Source organism: Carcharhinus amblyrhynchos, chromosome 15, assembly GCF_965287045.1.
Source record: "Carcharhinus amblyrhynchos chromosome 15, sCarAmb.v2.hapA, whole genome shotgun sequence".
Lineage (NCBI taxonomy): Eukaryota > Metazoa > Chordata > Chondrichthyes > Carcharhiniformes > Carcharhinidae > Carcharhinus > Carcharhinus amblyrhynchos.
Genome location: NC_137338.1, coordinates 65,947,948 through 65,974,656, shown reverse-complemented (window position 1 = coordinate 65,974,656; position 26,709 = coordinate 65,947,948). Strand labels below are relative to the sequence as shown.

General features: G+C 46.6%; 1 protein-coding gene across 1 annotated transcript in view; it reads right to left on the bottom strand.

Annotated features, from left to right (window-relative positions):
* LOC145352997 (coagulation factor X-like) overlaps nucleotides 1-26,709 on the bottom strand; it is an 87,223-nt gene that overhangs the window by 29,752 nt on the left and 30,762 nt on the right. The gene's annotated exons all lie outside the window — the stretch shown is intronic.

The window sequence follows — 26,709 nt, the reverse complement described above, 5'->3', positions numbered from 1 at the left end:
GCCAAGACAAGGCTACCTAAGAGGAAGAGCAATCTGGAGGAGGATGAACTCAGTGGGCCTGGAGGTCTGAAATGCATCTGCTTCAATGCAAGGAGTATAACAGGCAAGATGAACTTAGAGCCTTAATGCATGCGCGGAACTTGGATGTGGATTCAGTGACAGAGACCTGATTAAAAGAAGGACAGGACTGGCAGCTGAATATTCCGGGGTAGAAGTGTTTTAGGTGAAACAGAGGAGGGGCTAGAAGAGGTGGGGGAGTAGCAATACTGGTTAGGGAGCAGATTACAGCGGTACAGAGGGTGGACAATTTGGAAGGAGCATGTAACAAGACATTGTGGGTAGAGCTCAGAAACAGGAAGGGCGCAGTCACTATGCTGAGGATATACTACAGGCCTCCCAACAGCTCACGGGAAGTTGAGGAACGAATATGTAAGGAGATTCTGGACATAGAACATAGAACATAGAACATAGAACATTACAGCGCAGAACAGGCCCTTCGGCCCACGATGTTGCGCCGACCAGTTCAAAAAAAAAACAACAACAATGACCCACTAACCTAAACCAATCCCTTTTCATCCATAAACCTGTCCACAGACCTCTTAAACGCCCCCAAACTAGGCGCATTTACAACTGCAGCAGGCAGGGCATTCCAATCCCTCACCACCCTCTGGGTAAAGAACCTACCCCTGACATCTGTCCTATAACTACCCCCCCTTAGTTTAAAGCCATGCCCCCTCGTGCTAGATTTTTCCATCAGAGGAAAAAGGCTATCACTATCCACCCTATCTAAACCTCTAATCATCTTATATGTTTCAATAAGATCCCCTCTTAGCCGCCTTCTTTCCAGCGAAAACAACCCCAAATCCCTCAGTCTCTCCTCATAGGATCTCCCCTCCATACCAGGCAACATCCTGGTAAACCTCCTCTGCACCCTCTCCAAAGCCTCCACATCCTTCCTGTAATGTGGGGACCAGAACTGCACACAATACTCCAAGTGCGGCCGCACCAGAGTTGTGTACAGTTGCAACATAACGCTACGACTCCTAAATTCAATCCCCCTACCAATAAACGCCAAGACACCGTGTGCCTTCTTAACAACCTTATCTACTTGATTCCCAACTTTCAGGGATCTATGTACACATACACCTAGATCCCTCTGCTCCTCCACACTATTCAAAGTCTTCCCGTTAGCCCTATACTCAACACATCTGTTATTCCTACCAAAGTGAATTACCTCACATTTCTCTGCATTAAACTTCATCCGCCACCTCTTGGCCCAGCTCTGCAACCTGTCTAAGTCTTCCTGCAAACTATGACACCCTTCCTCACTATCTACCACACCTCCGACTTTGGTGTCATCAGCAAATTTACTGATCCACCCAACTATACCCTCATCCAGATCATTAATAAAAATCACAAACAGCAGTGGCCCCAACACAGATCCCTGAGGCACACCACTTGTAACCGAACTCCATGATGAATATTTACCGTCAACCACTACCCTCTGTCTCCTATCCGCTAGCCAATTCCTAATCCAGTTCCCTAGATCACCCCCAATCCCATACATCTGCATTTTGTGCAGAAGCCTACCATGGTGAACCTTATCAAACGCCTTACTAAAATCCATATACACCACGTCCACTGCCTTACCCCCATCCACCTCTTTGGTCACTTTCTCAAAAAACTCAATAAGGTTAGTAAGGCACGACCTACCCGCCACAAAACCATGCTGACTATCTCCAATCAACTCATTACTCTCCAAATAACTATAAATCCTATCCCTAATAATTTTTTCCAAAACCTTTCCCACAACAGAAGTGAGACTCACCGGTCTATAATTCCCGGGGAAGTCTCTGTTCCCCTTCTTAAACAATGGGACAACATTCGCTAACCTCCAATCATCTGGTACTATACCAGAGGCCAACGACGACCAGGGGACTTATCTATTTTCAGACCCTCCAGAATATCCAGCACATCCTCCTTATCAACTGTAACACTGTCAATTCTACTCCCCTGCAACCCAGTGTCCTCCTCAGCTATATCCATGTCCCCCTGCGTGAACACCGAAGAGAAATATTGGTTCAATGCTTCACCAATCTCCTCCGGTTCCACACATAACTTCCCTCTGCCGTCTATAACTGGCCCTAACCTTGCCCTAACCAACCTTCTGTTCTTGACATACCTATAGAACGCCTTAGGATTCTCCTTAACCCTATCAGCCAAAGTCTTCTCATGTCCTCTTTTAGCCCTTCTTAGCTCGCTCTTCAACTCCCGCCTAGCCAATCTAAAGCTCTCTAGTGCACTATCCGAGTGCTCACGTCTCATCCAAACATAAGCCTCCTTTTTCTTTTTAACCAACGAATCAACTTTTTTGGTGCACCACGGTTCCCTAGCCTTACCAATTCCACCTTGCCTGACAGGGACATACCTATCACAGACTCGCAGTAGCTGCTCCTTGAAAAAACTCCACATTTCGGACGTTCCCAATCCCTGTAATCTCCTAGTCCAACCTATGTTTCCTAATTCTCTCCTAATAGCCTCATAATTACCCTTCCCCCAGCTAAAACCACTGGCCCGAGGTTCACGCCTATCCCTTTCCATCACTAAGGTGAACGTAACCGAATTGTGGTCACTATCACCAAAATGCACACCAACTTCCAAATCCAACACCTGATCTGGCTCATTTCCCAGCACCAAATCCAATATAGCCTCACCTCTAGTTGGCCTATCTACATACTGAGTCAAAAAACCTTCCTGCACACTTTGCACAAAAACTGACCCCTCTAACGAGCTAGAGCTATAACAATTCCAATCAATATTAGTAAAGTTAAAATCCCCCATAACAATTACCCTATTACTTTCACTCCTAACCAGGATCGTCTCCGCAATCCTTTCCTCAACCTCTCTAGAACTTTTAGGAGGTCTATAAAAGACTCCCAACAGGGTGACCTCTCCTCTCCTATTTCTAATCTCCGCCCATACTACCTCAACAGACAAGTCCTCATCAAACCTCCTCTCTGACACTGTAATACAATCCCTGACCAATAATGCTACCCCTCCCCCCCTTCTACCTCCTTCTCTACTTCGACTAAAACATTTAAACCCCGGGACCTGCAGCATCCATTCCTGCCCCTGCTCTATCCATGTCTTTGAAATGGCCACAACATCAAAGTCCCAGGTACTGATCCACGCTGCAAGTTCATCCACTTTATTGCGAATACTCCTCGCATTGAAGTATACACATTTCAAACCCTGCTCCACCCCACCCCTGCGATGCCATGCATTGCAGTCCCCATCCATGCACCCCTCACTTTCAACCCCTCTACTCAGGATCCCTCCCCCCTCCGAATCAGTTTAAACTTCCCTGCATAGCCCTAGCAAACTTACCCCCCAGGATATTGGTCCCCTTCTGATTCAGGTGTAGACCATCCCTCTTATAGAGGTCCCACCTTCCCCAGAACGAGCCCCAATTGCTTAAGTACCTGAACCCCTCCCTCCTGCACCATCCTCTCAGCCACAAGTTCAAACTTTCCCTTTCTCTATTCCTCTCTAAACTATCTCGTGGCACAGGCAAGAGTCCGGAGATAACCACTCTATCAGTCTTGGCCTTTAGTTTCCACCCCAACTCCATAAATCTCTGCTTAATATCCCCTTCCCTTAACCTCCCTATGTCATGTGTCCCCACATGAACAATAACTTGGGGTTGATCTCCCTCTCCTCTAAGAGTCCTGAATACCTTTTCAGATACATCCCGGACCCCAGCCCCTGGTAGGCAACACACCAGCCCTGAGTCCCTACCTTTACTTCCGACCCTCCTATCTGTCCCCTTAACCGTGGAGTCCCCAATCACGAGGCCCAATCGTTTACAGCCCCTAACCACCTGAGCTTTCACACTAGGCTCACCCCCAGTGACCTGGTCCCTTTGACTATCCCCAGTTGTTTCCTCCTCAACTGTAGCCTCCAGGACCGAAAACCTATTTTGGAGGGGAACCGCCCCAGGGGATTGTCCCCCCGATTGCTTCTTTCCCCTCTTCCTGGCAGTGACCCAAGACTCATTTTTAGGAGTGACTATTTCCTTATAACTCCTATCGATTTCCACCTCTGCCTCCCGAATTATGCGGAGTTCCTCTAACTCCACCTCCAGCTCCTTTACTCGCTTCTCCAGAAGCTGCAATCTAACACACTTCCTACAAGTAAACTCCCCTGAAACACTACTAGATTTCCTCACCACATACATCCCACAGGAGATGCAGCTTACTGCCTGAACTGCCATCCCTGAAGCAATTACCAGCAGAAAAATAAATTTAAAAAAAACAAACAACAAACTTCCCCCACTCTTATAATTTAGGTTAGAGGAGGTGGGAGGGTGGGATTCTCTACCAGTGTAGAGGGTCGGGTATCCTCTCTACACTAATTTATAGGGTTAGGGGCCCAAGAAAAAAAAACTACAAATACCAGCAAGCGTCCTAGTGACAGGTACAGAAAAAATAGGGAAGTTGTAGTGGGAGACTTTAATTTCCCTCATATAGACTGGAAATCCCTTACGGTTGGGGGTCCAGTCAGGGAGGAATTTGTAAAACGTGTCCAGGAAGGTTCTTTGGAACAATATGTTGATAGTCCAACAAAAGAGGGGGCTACACTGGACCCAGTACTGGGGAATGAGCCCAGTCAGGTCATCAAAGTTTCAGTGGGGGAGCATGTGGTGAGCTGTGACCACAATTCTGTAAACATTTGGATAATCATGGAAAAGGATGATTGTTGTCCTGTGGGTAAGGTGCTGAATTGGGGGAAGGCTAACTACAGCTGGATTAGGCAGGATTTGATGGCTGTTGATTGGGAGAGGCTGTTTGAGGGTAAATCCACGTCTGGCATGTGGGAGTCTTTTAAGGAGCAGTTGATAGGAGTGTAGGACAGGCATGTGCCTGTGAAAAGGAAGGACAGGAAAGGTAGGATTTGAGAGCCATGGATAAGCAGAGAAATTGTGGATCCAACCAAAAAAAAAGAGGCATACATAAGGTCCAGGCAGCTAAAAACAGATGGAGCACTGGAGGAATACAGAGAAAGTAGAAAAGAACTCAAACAGAGAGTTAGAAGGTCAAAAAGGAGCCACAAAATGTCTTTGGCAGTCAGGAGAATCCCAAGGCATTTTACATATATTAGGAACAAGAGGGATTTCAGAGAAAGAGCCGGACCTCTCAAGAACAAAGGAGGGAAATTATGCTTAGAACCCGAGGAAGTAGGTGAGATCCTAAATGAATACTTTGTATCAGTATTTACAAAGGAGAGGGACATGTTGATTGGTAGTGTCTCAGAGGGATGTGTAGACCCGTTAAAACAAATCGCTATTACAAGGGAAGAAGTGTTAGGTGTTTTAGGGAGCATTAAGGTCAACAAACCCCCAGGGCCAGGTGGCATCTGTCCTAGATTACTGAGAGAGACAAGAGATGAAATTGTTGGGCCTCTAACACAGATCTTTGTTTCTTCATTGGACACAGGTGAGATCCCAGAGGATTGGCGGATAGCAGATGTTGTTCTGTAATTTAAGAAAGGTAGCAAGGATAACCTGGGTAATTATAGGCCGGTGAGCTTGACATCTGAGGTAGGAGAATTATTGGAGAAGATTCTTAGAGAGAGGATCAATACACATTTAGAACTGAATACTCTCATTAGCGATAGACAACATGGTTTTGTACGAAGGAGGTCATGCCTCACAAATTTGGTTGAATTTTTTGAGGAGGTGACAAAAATGATTGACAAGGGAAGGGCCGTGGATGTCGTCTACATGGATTTTAGTAAAGTGTTTGACAAGGTCCCTCATGGCAGACTGGTGCAAAAGGTTAAATCTCACGGGATCAAAGGTGAACTAGCTAGATGGGTACAGAACTGGCCATAGGAGGTAGCAGTGGAGGGGTCTTTTTCTGATTGGAGGTCTGTGGCTAGTGTTGTTCCACAGGACTCTGTATTGGGACCTCTGCTATTTGATATATAGTTTGAAGAAGATGTAGCTAGTCTGATTAGTAAGTTTGTGGACAACACAAAGATTGATGGAGTTGTGGATAGTGATGAACATTGTCAGAGGATGCAGCAGGATATAGGTAGGCTGGAAAATTGGGTGGAGAAATAGCAGATGGAATTTAATCCGGATAAATGTGAAATGATGCATTTTGGTAGATCTAATGCAGGAGGGAGCTATACAATAAATGGCAGAAGCGTCAGGAGTATTTATCACACAAAGAGATCTGGGTATGCAAATCCTCAGATCCCTAAAGGTGGCAGCACAGGTGGAAAAGATGGTGAAGAAGGCATACAGCATGCTTTAGAGACAGCAGTGGGAAGTTATGTGTGGAACCGGAAGAGATTGGAGAGGCATTGAACCAATATTTATCTTCGGTATTCACACAGGGAGACATAAATGTAGCTGTGGAGAACACTGGGTTACAGGGTTGTAAACTGGATAATATTGCAGTTGATAAGGAGGATGTGCTAGATATTCTTGAAGGTTTGAAAACAGATAAGTCCCCTGGGCTGGACGGGATTTACCCCAGTATTCTCTGGGAAGCAAGAGAGGCGATTGCAGAGCCTCTGGCTCTGATCTTCAGGTCGTCGTTGGTCACAGGTATAGTGCCAGAGGATTGGAGGATAGCGAATGTTGTCCCATTGTTTAAGAAGGGGAACAAAGACTTCCCTGGGAATTATAGACCGGTGAGTCTTACTTCTGTTGTGGGCAAAGTTTTAGAAGAAATTATTAGAGATAGGATTTATAGTTATTTAGAGAGTAATGTATTGATTGGAGACAGTCAGCACGGTTTTGTGAAGGGTAGGTCGTGCCTTACTAACCTTATTGAGTTTTTTGAGAAAGTGACCAAAGAGGTGAATGGGGGTAAGGCAGTTGACGTGGTATATATGGACTTTAGTAAGGCGTTTGATAAGTGCACCATGGAAGGCTTCTGCAGAAAATGCAGATGTATGGGATTGAGGGTGATTTAGTTAATTGGATCAGGAATTGGCTAGCAGATAGGAGACAGAGGGTGGTGGTTGATGGAAAATATTCGTCATGGAGTTCGGTTACAAGTGATGTGACTCAGGGATCTGTTTTGGGGCCACTGCTGTTTGTAATTTTTATAAATGATCTGGATGAGGGTATAGTTGGGTGGATCAGTAAATTTGCTGATGACACCAAAGTCGGAGGAGCGGTAGATTGTGAAGAGGGGTGTCATAGTTTACAGAGAGACTTGGACAAGTTGCAGAGTTGGGCCGAGAGGTGGCAGATGGAGTTTAATGTGGAAAAGTGTGAGGTAATTCACTTTGGCAGGAATAACAGATGTGTAGAGTATAGGGCTAACGGTAGGACTCTGAATAGTGTTGATGAACAGAGGGATCTAGGTGTATGTGTACATAGATCCCTGAAAGTTGGGAATCAAGTAGATAAGGTAGTTAGGAAGGCATACGGTGTCTTGGCGTTTATTGGTAGGGGGATTGAATTTAGGAGCCGCAACATCATGTTGCAACTGTACAAAAATCTGGTGCGTCCGCACTTGGAGTATTGTGTGCAGTTCTGGTCCCCACATTATAGGAAGGGTGTGGAGGCGTTAGAGAGGGTGCAGAGGAGGTTTACCAGGAGGTATGGAGGGAAGGTCCTATGAGGAGAGACTGAGAGATTTGGGGTTGTTTTCGTTAGAAAGAAGGCGGCTAAGAGGGGACCTTATTGAAACATATAAGATGATTAGAGGTTTAGATAGGGTGGATAGTGATAGCCTTTTTCTCAGATGGAGAAAGCTAGCACAAGGGGGCATGGCTTTAAATTAAGGGGTGGTAGATATAGAACATAGAACATAGAACATAGAACATTACAGCGCAGAACAGGCCCTTCGGCCCACGATGTTGCGCCGACCAGTTAAAGAACAATGACCCACTAACCTAAACCAATCCCTTTTCGTCCATAAACCTATCCACAGATCTCTTAAATGCCCCCAAACTAGGCGCATTTACAACCTCAGCAGGCAGGGCATTCCAATCCCTCACCACCCTCTGGGTAAAGAACCTACCCCTGACATCCGTCCTATAACTACCACCCCTTAATTTAAAGCCATGCCCCCTCGTGCTAGCTTTCTCCATCCGAGGAAAAAGGCTATCACTATCCACCCTATCTAAACCTCTAATCATCTTATATGTTTCAATAAAATCCCCTCTTAGCCGCCTTCTTTCCAGCGAAAACAACCCCAAATCCCTCAGTCTCTCCTCATAGGACCTCCCCTCCATACCAGGCAACATCCTGGTAAACCTCCTCTGCACTCTCTCTAAAGCCTCCACATCTGACGGATGTCAGAGGTAGGTTCTTTACCCAGAGGATGGTGAGGGATTGGAATGCCCTGCCTGCTGCAGTTGTAGATGCGCCTAGTTTGGGGGCGTTTAAGAGATCCATGGATAGGTTTATGGATGGAAAGGGATTGGTTTAGGTTAGAGGGTCATTGCTTTTTTAATTGGTCGGTGCAACATCGTGGGCCGAAGGGCCTGTTCTGCGCTGTAATGTTCTATGTTCTATGCTTGCCTTTATTGGACGGGAATAGAGTATAAAAGTTGGCATATGATGTTGCAGCTATATAGAACGTTGATTAGGCCACATTTGGAATAATGCATCCAGTTCTGGTTGCCACATTGCCAGAAGGACGTGGAGGCTTTGGAGAGAGAGTAGAAAAGGTTTACCAGGATGTTGGCTGGTATGGAGGGTATCAGTTACAAGGTGAAATTGAGTAACCTAAGGTTGTTCTCCCTGGAAAGACAGAAGTTGAGGGGGCGACTTAATAGAGGTTTATAAAATTATGAAGGGCATAGATAGCGTGAACAGTTGGAAGCTTTTTCCCAGGTCAGAAATGGCAAACACAAGGGGTCACAAGTTCAAGGTAAGGGGGGCCAAGTTCAATATGCGGGGGTCATATTTTACACAGTGGGTGGTGGGAGCCTGGAATTCACTACCAAGCAAGGTGGTTGAGGCAGACATGCTCGGATCATTTAAGACTTATTTAGATAGCCACATGAACAGACTGGGAACAGAGGGATATAATATGACACTAAAGTCAGAGGAGTTGTAGACAGTGAGGATGGATGTTACAGTTTGCAGAGGGACATAGATAAGCTGCAGGGCTGGGCTGAGAGGTAGCAAATGGAGTTTAATGGGGAAAAGTGTGAGGTGATTCACTTTGGAAAGAGTAACAGGAGTAAAGAATATAGGGCTAATGGAGGAACTCTTGGTAGTGTTGATGAGCAGAGGGATCTGGGTGTACATGTGCATAGATCCCTGAAAGTTGGCACCCAGGTTGATAAGGTTGTTAAGAAGGCGTACGGTGTGTTAGCTTTTATTGGTAGAGGGATTGAATTTTGGAGCTGTGAGATCATGTTGCAGCTGCACAAAACTCTGGTGCGGGCGCAGTTGGAGTATTGCGTGCAGTTCTGGTCACCGCATTATAAGAAGGATGTGGAGGCATTGGAAAGGGTGCAGAGGAGGTTTACCAGGATGTTGCCTGGTATTGTGGGAAGGTCTTATGAGGAAAGGCTGAGGGGCTTGAGGTTATTTTCATCAGAGAGAAGAAGGTTACGAGGTGACCTGATTGAGGCATACAAGATGATTAGAAGATTAGATAGGGTGGACAATGAGAGCCTTTTTCCTCGGATGGAGATGGCTAACACGAGGGGGCATAGCTTTAAATTGAGGGGTGATAAATATAGGACAGATGTCAGAGGTAGGTTCTTTACTCAGAGGGTAGTAAGGGCATGGAATGCCCTGCCTGCAGCAGTTGTGGACTTGCCAAATTTAAGGGCATTCAAATTATCATTGGATCGGCATGTGGATAATATTGGAATAGTTTAGGTTAGAGGGTCATTAGATTGGTTCCACTGGTCAGCGCAACATCGAGGGCCGAAGGGCCTATACTGTGCTGTAATGTTCTATGTTCTAAACGGATGGTCTAGTTAGGAACACATGATTGGTGAAGGCTTGGAGGGCTGAAGGGCCTGTTCCTGTGCTGTATTGTTCCTTGTTTCTTTGTTTCAAAGGTCCCAGCACTGATTCCTGAGGAACACCACTTGTCAAAATTCTCCATTCAGAAACATATACTTCCAGTGCTACCCTCTGCCTTCTATGATGGAGCCAGTTCTGGATCTATCTTGCCAGTTCACCTCTGATCACCTTCTAAACCAGTTTGGGACCTTGTCAAAGGCCTCACTGAAGTCCATGTAGACAACATCCATTGCCCAACCCTCATCAATCATCTTCGTCACTTCCTCAAAAAACTCGATCAAGTTAGGTAAGTTGCCAGGACCGGTTGGGTTTACCCCAGGTTACTGTGGGAGGCAAGGGAAGAGATTGCTGAGCCTCTGGCGATGATCTTTGCGTCATCAATGGACACGGGAGAGGTTCCGGAGGATTGGAGGATTGCCGATGTGGTTCCTTTATTCAAGAAAGGGAGTAGAGATAGCCCAGGAAATTATAGACCAGTGAGTCTAACCTCAGTGGTTGGTAAGTTGATGGAGAAGATCCTGACAGGCAGGATTTATGAACATTTGGAGAGGTATAGTATGATCAAGAATAGTCAGCACAGCTTGTCAAAGGCTGATCATGCCTTACGAGCCTGTTGAAGTTTTTGAGAATGTGACTAAACACATCGACGAAGGAAGAGCAGTAGATGTAGTTTATATGGACTTCAGCATGGCGTTTGATAAGGTGCCCCATGCAAAACTTATTGTGAAAGTGAGGGGGCATGGGATCCAAGGGGACATTGCTTTGTGGATTCAGAACTGGCTTGCCCACAGAAGGCAAAGAGTGGTTGTAGATGGGTCTTTTTCTGCATGGAGCTTGGTCACCTGTGGAGTGCCCCAGGGATCTGTTCTGGGATCCCTACTCCTTGTGATTTTTATAAATGACCTGGATGAGAAAGTGGAGGGATGGGTTGGTAAGTTTGCCGATGACACAAAGGATGGAGGTGTTGTGGATAGTGTGGAGGGATGTCAGAAGTTGCAGCGAGACATTGATAGGATGCAAGACTGGGCGGAGAAGTGGCAGATGGACCTCAACCCAGGTAAGTGTGTGGTGATTCATATGGCAGGTCAAATAGAATGATAGAATATAATATAATATTACTCTTAGCAGTGCGGAAGATCAGAAGGATCTTGGGGTTTGGGTTCATAGGACACTCAAAGCAGCTTCGCAGGTAGAGGCTATGGTTAAAAAGGCGAGTGGTGTACTGGCATTCATCAATCGAGGAATTGAGTTTAGGAGTCAGGAGATAATGATGAAGTTGTATAAGACCCTGGTTAGACCGCACTTGGAGTACTGTGCTTAGTTCTCGCCTCATTACAGAAAGAAGGTGGAAGTCGTAGAAAGGGTGCAGAGGAGATTTACAGGGATGTTGTCTGGATTGGGTGGCATGCGTTATGAGGATAGACTGAGAGAACTCGGTCTTTTCTCCTCGGAGAGACGAAGGATAAGGGATGACCTGATAGAGGTGTATAAGATGTTGAGAGATATTGATTGAGTGGATTCTCAGAGGCATTTTCCCAGGGTTGAAATGGGTGCCACAAGAGGGCACAGGTTTAAGGTGCTGGGGAGTAAGTACAGAGGAGATGTCAGGGGTAAGTTTTTCACTCAGAGGGTGGTGGGTGCGTGGAACTGGCTGCCGGCAGTGGTGGTGGAGGCTGATTCGATAGATCTTTTAAGATACTTTTGGATAACTACATGGAACTTAGTAAGATAGAGGGTTATAGGTAAGCCTTGTAGGTAGGGACATGTTCGGCGCAACTTGTGGGCCAACGGGCATGTTTGTGCTGTAGTTTTTCTATGTTTCTGTGTTAGTGAGACACGAACTCCCCTTCACAAAACCATGTTGTTTCTCTCTAATACGTCCACTTATTTCCAAGTGGGAGTGAATCCTGCCTAAAAGAATCCTCTCCAATAATTTCTGTACTGTTGCTGTAAGGCTCACCAGCCTGTAATTACCTGGATTATTCTTGCTACCCTTCTTAAGCAAAGGAACAACACTGGCTATTGTCCAATTTTCTGGGACCTCCCCTGCAACCAGTGAGGACACAGAGATTTTTCTCAAGGCCTCAGCAATTTCCTCCCTTGCCTCTCTCAGTATTCTCAGCATTAGGTTCACATGAACAGATCTTTAAAGGTGACAGGAGGAGTTAATAAAGAAGACAAGAAAGGATCCTTGACGACATAAATGGGGTATAGGCTGGAATCTTCCTAGTAATGTGAGGCACATTAGTAATTTGATGCTGCAGGATCCTGTTGGGTTGCTTCCACAATGTCTTGTCATCTCCAGAAAACCTTCACCTTGACATGTTTTTTCCTGCAGACTAATGCCCTTGACTGTTCTGGATCACCTGAAGCTGATCTCCATCTTGTGGCACAGTTTCACCTTCCCCAGTGGGGCTACCACCCATACCATCTTTTGACCCACCTTCACTCATTTGTTGTCCTTAACTGGATCATGATTGGAAATGGCCTAAATGATTTGGTTGGCACCCGTAGCGTGACATTGAGAGTTGAGTCTTCAAATGAGCACAATGCCTGAACATTTTTACAGTGCAGAAGATAATGGCCAGAGAGATCAAAAGCAAGGAAGTTATGGCAATCATTCTTTTAGCCAGAGTTACAGCATTGACTCCTGTTCTAGACACTACTGGATGGAATTCTCCAATCTTGTTCATTCCTACCCTGCTGCCAGCGAAAATGGAGAATTTGGCGCCCAACCAAAACTCTATTCACTGCAGCGGGACCAGATAATCACAGTTGAGGCAGGAGGTTTTCAGCGTATACTTTAGGAAAGTCTTTAAGGTTTGTACAGGGAAATGCACTAGAGATTGACCTGAATGATTCTTGGGGCGAGGGAATTCAGTTCTGTGGAGAGAGTAGACAAACTTTAATTGCTCTTCTTAGAGCAAAGAATGTTTTTAATCCAGAAGTTTAAAATGATGAAATGATCTGGAGAAATTGTTCCCAGATGTGGAAACGTCAGTAACTAAGACATTAATTTCAGGAAATTGATAAAAGGACAAGCAGAAAAAGAAAAAGACGCCTTGAGTTGTTGTGAGCAATTGGCTCTATTTTTATCTTACCCAGAGCATAACTCACAATGATTTCTCTTCCCATGTCCTTATCTCTGATGACCCCAAGGATCTGCCCTAGGTCTCTTCCTATTTCTCACCTGCATCCTGATTCTTGGTGACATCATCCAAAAACACAGTCAGTGCAATTCTCCCATCTGCCTCTTAAGTGCTCTGACCAGTGAGAAATTGCAGTGTTTCCCAATGTCTCAGCACGCAGGGGCAAGCTCTGCCCATCACTGAAGGAACCAATCACATCCCCCACCCCCAACCATGCCATGGAGACATGACCCGAAACCCTCTCCTGCCAACGCCAGGCCTCAAAATCCCCTCTTCTCCCCACAAGAGAAACATTTCCAGATGGGGTTCCATCAGGCACTCCCTCAGGGCCCCCTGGATCAACTTTGCAATGTCCCCTGTCATGTCTGACTGGGTGTCCTTGTACTCTGAAGGGGAGCAGGAAGGTAAGTGCTGTGCCCATATGCCCCTATGCTGCTGCCAGGCTACAAAGGCAGGGACCTGGCGGTTGGGTGGGGAAAGGTCTTGACCTCAAGACTCTTCTCCGGGATGGGGGTCTAGTGGCTGCACGTGTCCTTGTTGCCCTGGAGAAGGTGTTGTTTCAGTCTCAGGATGGTGAATTCTGAGGCCATTCTGGGCTAAGAGAGTCATTATTGCCTCTTTCCTCTAAAACCTTTGAAATATCCTGGACACTTTGACATCCACTTTGACGTGTCATCTGGAGGCCTTCAAAGACACTGCAGCACTCCATTCCACAATAGGGATTGGTGCAGGTATTAAATATCCTCTGTAATTCAGGATTACCTGGGAGGTCCCCTTGCTTTCTCACTCACTCCACAGCTGCTGTGAAAACTTTTTGAAGTGCATTGATGATCAGTTTGACTAGGGAGTAGCCTCTTAACATCGGAAGGTGAATATTTGGTGTCTGCATCCTTTGAAGTGGTTTGATTGGCAGGCATAGATTACTTACCCACTCGCAAAGAACCTTGTTTGTTATACTTATTTTTGATTGAATATAAAGTGTTTTGTCAACATTGCGGTTAGAAAAGAAGGAATTAAACCTGGTATAATATCCAACCTGTCAAACAATGTTTATAAACATTGCAGTTAGGTTGGATGTTTTGAGGTTTAACTTTTCTATCTGCAACGTTTATAAAGCACTTAAGATGTTTTCAACCATAAAGGGAAAGAAAAACAATGTACATCCCCACTGATCAGTGACACCTTCTTGGAGATTCCCTCAATGCCATCCAGGGAAGCCGAGAGGCGCTGTTTTCCCCAGATGGCCCTGGTAGCCTGGATGGAGGTTGCTGCAGAGCTGAGATCCCCGGGGCTTATGACCTGGATGTAGCTCTGACAAAGAAATTTAATGCAGCAGTGACGTTTTAATACTACAGGGCATGAGATTATCTCCAAGTTCTTATGACCACGGATCATTTTGGAGAAATTGGCAGATGTGAGCAACCACATTCCAGAATATTCTGGCACACCTACAGCATTACCTTTCACTTGTCTGTAGATAGCTGGAGTGCCTGCAAGAAACTTGTGATCTCAGTGGGACCCGGGTTCAATTTTGGCCTCGGGTGACTGTGTGAAGTTTGTATGTTGTCTCCACGTCCGCATAAGTTTCCTCCCAAACTCCAAAGATGTGCTGGTTAGGTGGATTGGTCATGCTAAATTGCCCCTTAGTGTCCCAAGATGCATAGGTTAGATAGATTAGCCATGGGAAATGTGTGGATTATGAGGATATATGGGAAGAGGATCTGGTAAGATACTCTGTCGGAGAGTTGGTGCAGAATGGGCGGCACAGTAGCACAGTGGTTAGCACTGCTGCTTCATAGGTCCAGGGTCCTGGGTTTGATTCCCGGCTCAGGTCACTGTCTGTGTGGAGTTTGCACATTCTCCTCGTGTCTGTGTGGGTTTCCTCCGGGTGCTCCGGTTTCCTCCCACAGTCCAAAGATGTGCGGGTTAGGTTGATTGGCCATGCTAAGAAATTGCCCCTTAGTGGCCAGGGATGCGTAGGTTAGAGGGATTAGTGGGTATAATATGTAGGGATATGGGGGCAGGGCCTGGGTGGGATTGTGTACGGTGCAGACTCGATGGGCTGAAGGGCCTCTTTCTGCACTGTAGGGTTCTATGATTCTATAATAAGAACATAAGAAGAACATAAGAAATAGGAGCAGGAGTAGGCCATCCAGCCCTTCGAGCCTGCCCCGCCATTCAATAAGATCATGGCTGATCTGTCGCTGCTCAGTTCCACTTTCCCGCCCTCTCCCCATAACCCTTAATCCCCTCTCCTATCAAAAACCCATCAACCCGCGTCTTAAAAATATTTAGCGAGGCAGCCTCCACCACTTCAACGGGCAGAGAATTCCAGAGATTCACCACCCTTTGAGTGAAGAAGTTCCTCCTCAACTCCGTTCTAAACCGCCCCCCTTTTATCTTGAGGCTGTGCCCCCTAGTCCTATTGTCTTTTTTGAGCGGGAAGAGTCTTTCCACCTCTATCCTATCCATCCCATTCATCATCTTATACGTTTCAATGAGATCTCCTCTCATTCTTCTAAACTCTAACGAGTACAAGCCCAGTTTATTCAGCCTCTCCTCATAGCTCAACCCTTTCAACTCTGGTATCAGCCTAGTAAACCTCCTCTGCACTCCCTCCAAGGCCAAAATATCTTTGCGCAGGTGCGGCGCCCAAAAATGCACACAGTACTCCAGTTGCGGCCTCACCAATGCCCTATACAGCTGCAGCAAGACCTCCCTACTTTTATATTCAATCCCCCTCGCTATGAAGGCCAGCATCCCATTCGCCTTCCTGACCACCTGCTGCACCTGCAAGCTGGGTTTTTGCGACTCATGCACAAGGACCCCGAGGTCCCTCTGCACCGTCGCCTGCTGCAGTTTTTCGCCTCGTAAGTAATAGTCCTTCCTACCATTTTTCCTACCAAAGTGGACCACCTCACACTTGCCAACATTAAATTCCATTTGCCATTTCCTGGCCCATTCGCCCAGCCTATCTAGATCCTTCTGCAGACTCTCCACACCCTCCGCACAATTTGCCGTTCCCCCAATCTTGGTGTCATCAGCAAATTTCGACACCATAATTGATGAGTTGAGTGGCCTCTTTTGCATTGAAGGAATTCTATGATTCTGACCAATGCTGTTGCACCAGTCCTTGGTCATCATCATCTTTTTTCTTGCTCCTCTAGGCTCTGTGCCAATTAGTGCCAGGCCCTCTTCCACATCTGGGTGAGAGGAATAGAAAGGTAGGATTTAGGCCTTGCATCATCTAGGCCTAGTGGATCTGTAAACGATTTGAAGTGATCAATGTAGTGAGCATTTTCTGTACTTGTTTTCCTCCATCCCAGAGCCACTAAGCCTGTGCAAACCCAGTTCCTGGCTTTTGTCTTTACATGGCATCCACTTCACACCCATCCCAGGTGACTGACATTCTGGAAGCCTGGTGTTAGGTGTTCCTCCTGTTCATACATGACTGTGCATGGATATATTGCTCTTTGACCTGGGTGATGAGAACCACGTGCTACAACCATCTGTCTGACACTGGACACTCCACAGAGAGACCATTGCCTTGGCAGCATCAAAGGCTAACCACATGAGCCTTTGTCAGCAATGACCATTCACCTGGGAGGATGGAGGTTTGGAATTGGGAGTTGGCTGCCGTGCACGCCTTGCTCCTTGAAGGCATCCACCTACCTACCTCCCTACCTACCTACCTCCCTCCATTCAGCTCTTTCTCTGACTGCAGCCGATGGCAAAGCTACAGGATGAATGGCAGTTTCTCACCTTGTTGAGATCCCAAGGTAAGAAACCCATGAGTCAGGAACAAACCTGCTGCAACGTAGCTTTCACCATAGACCAGAGAACACACCTGAGCATCTTTGACATCCAGTTGACTCATAATGTCATGTTGCAGCTTTATAGTACCTTAGTTAGGCTGCACTTGAAATATAGTGTTCAATTTGCCACACTACCAGAAGGGTAGTGGAGGCTTTGGAGAGAATATAGAAAATATTTACCAGGATGCTGCCGGGTATGGAAAGCATTAGCTCTGAAACTTGGTTTGTTCTCACTGGAATGATGGAGATTGAGAGGCAACCTGGTAGAAGTCTACAAGATTATGAGGGATGTGGACAAAGTGGATAGTCAGAAGCTTGTTCCATGGTGGAATTGTCAGTTACTGGGTTTAAGGTGTGAGGAGCAAGGTTTAAAGGGAATGTACGAGGCAGGTTTTTTTTCACACAGAGGGTGGTGGGTGCCTGGAACTCGTTGCCAGGGGAGTTAGTGGAAGCAAATGCAACAGTGACTTTTAAGGGGCATCTTGGGATGGGAACAGAGGGATATGGTCCCCGGATGGGGAGGGTGGTTTTAGTTCATGATCGGGCATCACGATTGGTGCAGGCTTGGAAGGCCGAGGGGCCTGTTCCTGTGCTCTAATTTTCTTTGTTCTTTGTATAATCATTAGGGTGTCCCTTTACTCGGTCACTTAAGCTGATCTTCAACTCCACCCACCTGAAAAGACCCTCCTTCCACTTGGAGGATCATAGTTTTACAGTCACTGCATTGTGAGACTCTCAATGGTGCTCATAACATTTGAAACTCCGCCACAACCTTTTACCAAACCCCACCATCTACCAACTTCCCCCATCACTTTTAACCAACCCAATAATACCATTTCTCTCCCTTTGTCATTCTTGCACCTTCCCCTTCACCCTCGCATATAAACCGTTCATATGCCTTCCCTCCCTTTGAGCCTGGCCCCATTGCTATCCCAATGCCCATTCCTGGTGTTTACACCATCTGTTTCATCAACTTCCGTGACCCTCCTCAAATCCCTCCCCAACCTGGACCTGACAGCCTACCACATCCCATTCCTGCAACTACTCCCCCCAGCCCCTGCCTGTCCCCTGCCACTCTGACAGTTTCCTCTGCTCCCCAGTATCCTCCCTTCAACCCACAGAGCTACACCTTTGACAGCACTGATCCCTTGAGAACCCGGAAATTCTCCTCCCCCGCCCAGCTACAAGATCCTATTTGTGGTTCCTATTTTCAAGAAAGGGAACAGAGATAGCCCGGGAAATAACCGACCGGTGAGTCTGACCTCAGTGGTTGGGAAGTTGATGGGGAGGATACTGAGGGACTGGATTTATGAACATTTAGAGAAGTTTAGTATGATCAGAAACAGTCAGCACGGATTTGTCAAGGGCAGACCGTGCCTTACGAGCCTAGTTGAGTTCTTTGAAAACGTGACTAAACACATTGACGAAGGAAGAGCGGTGGATGTGGTTTACATGGACTTCAGCAAGGCCAAAGTCAAAGAAACTAAGCAAAGAGAAGACTGGAGGAACTTATAGAACGTAGAACATAGAACATTACAGTGCAGTACAGGCCCTTCGGCCCTCGATGTTGTGCCGACCTGTGAAATGAATCTAAAGCCCATCTAACCTATACTATTCCAATATCATCCATATGTTTATCCAATGACCATTTAAATGCCCTTAATGCCCACTATTATTGCAGGCAGGGCATTCTACTCTGTCACTACTCTCTGAGTAAAGAACCTACCTCTGATATCTGGCCTATATCTATCACCCCTCAATTTAAATCTATAGCCCCTCATGCTAGCCATCCCATCCGAGGAAAAAGGCTGTTACTGTCCACCCTATCTACTCTTCTGATCATGTTATTTGCTTCTATTAAGTCACCTTTTAACCTTCTTCTCTCTAACGAGAACAGCCTCAAGTCCCTCAGCCTTTCCTCACAAGACATTCCCATCATACCAGGCAACATCCTGGTAAGCCTCCTTTGCACACGTTCCGATATTTCCACATCCTTCCTATAATGCGGTGACCAGAATTGTACGCAATATTCCAAGTGCGGCCGCACCAGAGTTTTATACGGCTGCAACATGACCTCATGGCTCTGAAACTCATTCCCTCTACACACACTGTACTCCTTCTTAACAACCCTATCAACCTCAGTGCCAACTTTCAGGGATCTATGCACGTGGACACCGAGATCTCTCTGCTCATCCACACTCTCAAGTATCTTACCATTAGCCCAGTACTCTGTACTCATGTTACTCCTTCCAAAAGTGAGTCACTTCACACTTTTCCGCATTAAACTCCATTTGCCACCTCTCAGCCCAGCTCTACAGCTTATCTATGTCCCTCTGTAACCTGCAACATCTGTCCTCACTGTCCACAACTGCACCGACTTTAGTGTCATCTACAAATTTATTAACCCATCTTTCTACGCCCTCATCTAGGTCATTTATAAAAATGACAAACAGCAGTGGCCCCAAAACAGATCCTTGCGGTACACCACTAGTAACTGAACTCTAGGATAAAGATTTCCCATCAACCACCCCCCTCTGTCTTCTTGCAGCTAACCAATTTCTGATCCAAACCTTTAAATCACACTCAATCCCATGCCTCCTTTTCTTCTGCAATAGCTTATTATGGGGAACCTTATTAAATGCTTTACTGAAATCCATGTACTCCACTCCAAGTGCTTTACCCTTATCCACCTCTTTGGTTACCTTCTCAAAGAACTCAATAAGGTTTGTGAGGCACAACCTACCCTTCATAAAACAGTGTTGACTATCCCTAATCAAATTAGTCCTTTCTAGACGATTATAAATCCTATCTCTTATAATCCTTTCCAAAACTTTGCCCACAACAGAAATAAGGCTCACTGGTCTATTACGCAAGGATATTTTGGCCTTGGAGGGAGTGCAGAGGAGGTTTACTAGGCTGATGCCGGAGTTGAGGGGGCTGAGCTATGAGGAGAGGCTGAATAAACTAGGCTTGTACTCGTTAGAGTTTAGAAGAATGAGGGGAGATCTCATTGAGACGTATAAGATGATGAATGGGATGGATAGGATAGAGGTGGAGAGACTCTTCCCACTCAAAAAAGACAGTAGGACTAGGGGGCACAGCCTCAAGATAAAGGGGGGGGCGGTTTAGAACAGAGTTGAGGAGGAACTTCTTCACTCAAAGGGTGGTGAATCTCTGGAATTCTCTGCCCGTTGAAGTGGTGGAGGCTACCTCACTAAATATTTTTAAGACGCGGGTTGATGGGTTTTTGATAAGAGAGGGGATTAAGGGTCATGGGGAGAGGGCGGGAATGTGGAACTGAGCCACGACAGATCAGCCATGATCTTATTGAATGGCGGGGCAGGCTCGAAGGGCCAGATGGCCTACTCCTGCTCCTATTTCTTATGTTCTTATGTCTCTACTCCCCTTCTTGAAAAGGGAAAGATTGACACTGTGAGCCCAATTTTACCATCAAGTTGTGCCTGTTTTTGGGCACGAAAACCTGGTAAAGTTGGGCGTGAGGCGAGTAGTATGATTCGCGCTTGCCTCAGTGCTGGTTCGCTCTTTACTAAGGCCTGAAAATGGCCGCGATTGGGACTGTGCCCAAAACGGGTGTGATGGCCATTTAAATATATTTGAATACATTTAAATTGAATTAATGGGCTGCACTTCCCCCTTTCCCACCGCGTGAGTTCCAGAAGCTGCAGCATCACCTGGCACTGCCAGTCCTGGAAGACCACCTGTGTCCTACCCATGGTGGTCGAGCCCTGTGCAATGGCCACTTGAGTCATCTCTCAATGACCACAGCAAGTGCCCCGAGTCTGGGCCACGCTCTGCAAACCCTTGGCTGTGGCTCTCTGAGATCGGGCCATGTTCTCAAGGGTTGCTGCCATAGCCTGCTGTGTCTCAGCACTGCCCCGCTGGGCCTCCTGCAAGTTCTTGAGCCTCTCAGTCATGGGGTGCAGAATCTCGAGAAGCCTGTTCAGCCGCTCAACTGCGGCCCGCTGTGGCTCAGCCATCACTTGGATCCTGTTGTTCGTGGTGAGGATCCCATGCCCCAGGCTTTCCACTGCAGATGCCACCCTTGCAGTGTTGGCCTGGGAAGCACGCAAGACAGGCTGGTCCATCTGAAAGCTGATCTGCCTGAAAGCTTTGGAACTCCTCTCAACATCCTCGCAGTTGGTCCCCCACGGGCGACAGCCCCTCCTGCTCTATTGCTGCAACTCCAGCAGCTGAGGGAGAAATGATCTCCGAGGCAACAGCATGTAGCCTGGGGCCAGCTGAGTCTCGCCTCTGGCAGGTCCACACATGCCATAGGCCTCAGACATTCCCTTCTCCATCAGGCGTGCTCACCAGAGAGTGACCCAGAAGCCTCACCACTAATTAGACTCATCGATGTGTCAGTGTCTGGGATGGTGAGTTGTGAGGTGGAAGCTGATGCTAAAACTGTGCCACCTTTGGAAGTCCCTTCACCCGTATCATCTGAGGACTCATCCGAGCTGTCTTGACCAGGACGGGCAGGAGCTGCAGTAGGGACCTGAGGTCCAGAAAGTCCCAGAGTGTCCAGATATGTCCCTGCAACACAGGACACAAGATTAAGTGCAAAGGAGGAAGAGGAATCCGGGCTGCCAAACACATAGAAACATAGAACATTACAGCGCAGAACAGGCCCTTCGGCCCACGATGTTGCGCCGACCAGTTAAAAAACAATGACCCACTAGCCTATACCAATCCCTTTTCGTCCATAAACCTATCCACGGATCTCTTAAACGCCCCCAAACTAGGCGCATTTACAACTGCAGCAGGCAGGGCATTCCAATCCCTCACCACCCGCTGGGTAAAGAACCTACCCCTGACATCCGTCCTATAACCACCCCCCCTTAATTTAAAGCCATGCCCCCTCGTGCTAGCTTTCTCCATCCGAGGAAAAAGGCTATCACTATCCACCCTATCTAAACCTCTAATCATCTTATATGTTTCAATAAGATCCCCTCTCAGCCGCCTTCTTTCCAACGAAAACAACCCTAAATCCCTCAGTCTCTCCTCATAGGACCTCCCCACCATACCAGGCAACATCCTAGTAAACCTCCTCTGCACCCTCTCCAACGCCTCCACATCCTTCTTGTAATGTGGGGACCAGAACTGCACGCAATACTCCAAGTGCGGCCGCACCAGAGTTGTGTACAGTTGCAACATGACGCTGCGACTCCCAAATTCAATCCCCCTACCAATAAACGCCAAGACACCGTACGCCTTCTTAACAACCTTATCTACTTGATTCCCAACTTTCAGGGATCTATGTACACATACACCTAGATCCCTCTGTTCATCCACACTATTCAAAGTCCTCCCGTTAGCCCTATACTCGACACATCTGTTGCTCCTACCAAAGTGAATTACCTCACACTTCTCCGCATTAAATTCCATCCACCACCTCTCGGCCCAGCTCTGCAACCTATCTAAGTCTCCCTGCAGACTATGACACCCTTCCTCACAATCTACCACACCTCCGACTTTGGTGTCATCAGCAAATTTACTAATCCACCCAACTATACCCTCATCCAGATCATTAATAAAGATTACAAACAACAGTGGCCCCAAAACAGATCCCTGAGGCACACCACTCGTAACCGAACTCCATGATGAATATTTACCATCCACCACCACCCTCTGTCTCCTATCTGATAGCCAATTCCTGATCCAACTTCCTAGATTACCCACAATCCCATACATCTGCATTTTCTGCAGAAGCCTACCATGGTGAACCTTATCGAACGCCTTACTAAAATCCATATATACCACGTCAACTGCCTTGCCCCCATCCACCTCTCTGGTCACATGATTCATATTTCTCCATTGAACGTAGAGCAAAGCACCAAAGAAATTATATCACAGTTACAGGGCCCTCCAAGCCTGTAGCGACCAGGCTGTCCATCTGACCCCCTACCCTTCCAGGTACCATATGCCTCTATTCCCATCCCTTTCTTATAGCTGTAGAGGTATCTCTTAAAGGCCATTATCATATCTGCATCCACAAATTCCCCTGGCAGCGAGTTCCAGGCACCCACTACTCTGTGCAAATAAACATGCCTCCTTCATCTCCTTTAAACCTTGCCCCTCACACTCGAAACTTGTGCCCCCAAGAAGTTACCTCAAAGTGAGTGGAGGAATGACAAGTGCTCACGTCTTGATGGCAGCCCGAACATGCTGTCGCTGACAGCCCACATCTCCCCTTCCCTTGACAACTCCAGCACCCTCTCCTCAAAGAAGGTGAGGACCCAGAGGTCTGGTCCACCGTCCCCTGTCTTCACTGGTGTTGTGGTCGGTCTTCTCCTGTGGGGACAGAAGGAGCCAAGAAAGAAATGATGACGTGACTCCTGCAGAGTATCAGCCGGTGGCCTTTAGAGGGCAAGCACAGTGGGGGTCTTGAGGGGATAGGAAGGAAGTGCTTGGGGATCAGGAGCTGGAAGCATGCAGGATGCTGGGGATGGAGGATCTGGGGGAAGATGCAAGATCAGATTCAGCACTCACCCTTGCTGCATGGATAAGGTTTTTTTCCAGCCCTGCTTCCTGGTTTGCGGGGGGGGGGGCCAGTACCCTGGTGACTTCCTTCCAGGTCGCATTTCCATCAGCCCCTCTGGTCTGCATCCTCTTGGGGGGAAGAGGGTGTCCTGCCTCACCTTTGTGCATCCAGTAGCTTCCCCATGTCGCTCTCAGAAAATCGGGGGGGGGTTCGTCCTGCACGCATTTAGTGCAGGAATGCCTTCCTGCCTGTCCATTCTTGTGTTTTTAATGGAGCTGCTCCTCTTTAGGGCAGAGCAGCTGCAGGCAGTTTGGCAGAACGTTCGAGCAAGTTACATACAGTTTGCTTGTTCGCACTGAGGGGAAGGCAAGTGGGGTGTGCTGATGGGGAGGGAGGATGGGGTTGGTGGATCAGTGTCTCAGTACTGGGAAGAGAGGAGAGAGAGAGAGGGGGAGGTGTCACACACCCATCAGAGTCTGGAGGAGATGGGGGCTTTGTGCAGGAGGGTCCGGGGGGGCGGGGTGATGAGAGCGATCACCCTGCCTGATGTTTATAGGGGGGGAGAGTGGATTTCTCGGGCTGAGATCATTGTGGGGAAAGGGGGTCTGCTGCCACTCTATTTGAGATCACTGGGGGAAAGGGGGGGCCCATTGCCACTCTGCCTGAGATCAGTGGGGGGGGGGGGGGGGGGGGGGGAGCCTGGGACTGTTCTGTGTGGCAGATGAGTGAGGGGATAAGGGGGTCAGTAATGTTGTCCAGGGTGGGGCATTATCCGGCACAGGAGCAAAGTGGTAGGGACGCGTTATTCTATCATTTTGTTTCTGCGCGTGTGCAGTTGGAGCCGACAGGAGCTGCACGGTTTCAGGCGCATTAAACCCCATCCACAGGCTTGTGCAGCACAATTCGAAATCACTGAGTTTTGCAGGCAGAGTGCATATGCAGGAGCCAGAGAACGGGTCTAAGAGTTGAATCTAGAACATTCCAAGATTCAAGTCCGCCCAGCAATGGTAAAATAGAGCTCCACGACGGGATTTAAACAGAAGTCTGATAATTTTGAAGGATTTTTGGAATTGTGACCAGAGCTATATCCACTGGCACACAGGGATGCTTGCCCACAGGTTAATGCTATGTTATTGCTCAACCGTAACCATCTTATTGTATGAAGATTAGTTTACACCTTGCTTTGAAAGATCAGCTTTGGTGAAGACAATAACAGATGTAACACTTCTTCAACTTGGTAAGAGCACAGTAAAATACTTGTATCAGGAAGCGGATGACAAACTTGGAGCTTGGCCATGGCATGACTGGAGTCTGACATTATGTTCTCTCCATGTGAGAGACAGTCATAGTCTGTGTTAGCCTGTTGAAAGCAGAGCTAGAGAATGACAAAAAGGATTGTTTTTTGCCAATTCACAGACAAATTGAGAGGTAATATGAACATATGGAGTAGGAACAAATGTAGGCCACTTGGCCCCTCGAGCTGAATGATCTGTTTGCGTTGAATTCCACATTCCCATTGTGATGTTAGTGTACCTTTAAATTTTTTAAATAAATCATAATCTCTGCAGTCCTCATAGTCAGTGTTTTTATTTGGAATAGTCAGTGTTTCTTAGCTCACAGCCTTAGCTGCTGTCATTATTTGACTGGCGATGTCCTTTTGTTGCTACTTTTTTATTTTATGTTAATTTTTACTGGATATTTAAGACTCTGCATTGTTAGGGAAAAAGACTGGCTGGCATGTTAGGTGATACGAGTTTTTTTTTCATTTTCAGTTTGGAGCTGTGGTTTAAGTTTTACTTTTAGAAGGGGCATTAAGCTGAAAAGAAGTCTCTTCCCTGCTTTTGGAAGCTCTGCTAGTCATGTGAAACCAAGGTCTTGTCTTTCTGAAGGAGGAAATCGGCAGTTAGAGTCATAGGGTCATAGAGGTTTACAGCATGGAAACAGACCTTCGACCCAACTTGTCCATGCCACCTTTTTTTAAAACCCCTAACCTAGTCCCAATTGCCTGCATTTGGCCCATATCCCTCTATACTCATCGTATGCATGTAACTATCTAAATGCTTTTTAAAAGATAAAATTGTACCTCCCTCTACTATTACCTCTGGCAGCTTATTCCAGATACTCGCCACCCTCTGTGTGAAAAACGTGCCCCTCTGGACACTTTTGTGTCTCTCCCCTCTCACCTTAAACCTATGGTGTCTAGTTTTAGACTTCTCTACCTTTGGAAAATTATATTGACGATCCAACTTGTTGATGCCTCTCATTATTTTATAGACCTCTATAAGGTCACACCTCAGCCTCCTACGCTCCAGAGAAAAAAGTCCTAGCCTATTCAGCCTCTCCTTATAACTCAATCCATCAAGTCCTTGTAGCATCCTAGTAAACCTTTTCTGCATTCTTTCTTGTTTAATAATATCCTTTCAATAATAGGGTGACCAGAATTGCACACAGTGTTCCAAGTGTGGCCTTGCCAGTGTCTTGTACAACTTCAACAAGATGTCCCAACTCCTGTATTCAATGTTCTGACTGATGAAACCAAGCCAAATACCTTCTTCACCACTCTGTCCACCTGTGATTCCACTTTCAAGGAGCTATGAACATGTACCCCTAGGTCGCTTTGTTCTGTAACTCTCCCCAATGCCCTACCTTTAACTGAGTAAGTCCTGCCCTGATTCAATCTACCAAAATGCATCATCTTGCATTTGTCTAAATTAAACACCATCTGCCATTTGTCATTGTTGGTGACTTGCCTAGAGCTCCTGGTGTTTTGGAAAGCTGTTCTGACTTCAAACTATTCTGAGTTTATCCAGAAAACTTCAGATTTCATCCAAAGCTCTCAAGCCCAGTATCAAATAAGCATTAGTCTTTGTTTTGTTGAACCTGTGAAAATGGTTTTTTTGTCAACAGGATTGGTTTGATAGACATAAGATATATTTGTTATTGATTATACATTATTGTGGTTGTTTTCTTTCTTACTTGTAATTGATAAGAGTTCTTGCTAATTTTCTTTATTAACATATTAACTATATTCTTAAATAAACTTTGTTTGATAAAAGCTCCCTAGTGGGTCATTTGAATCATAACTGAAGTGAAACATATCATGCCTAGCCAAATTCAAGAGGCAAAACCTATGATCCAGGTGGGCTCCAAAAAACACTTTGGAGTTTCTGACCTGAACACCATCTGCCCCTGTTCACATTTGATATTTTTACCTAACAACAAGCTATC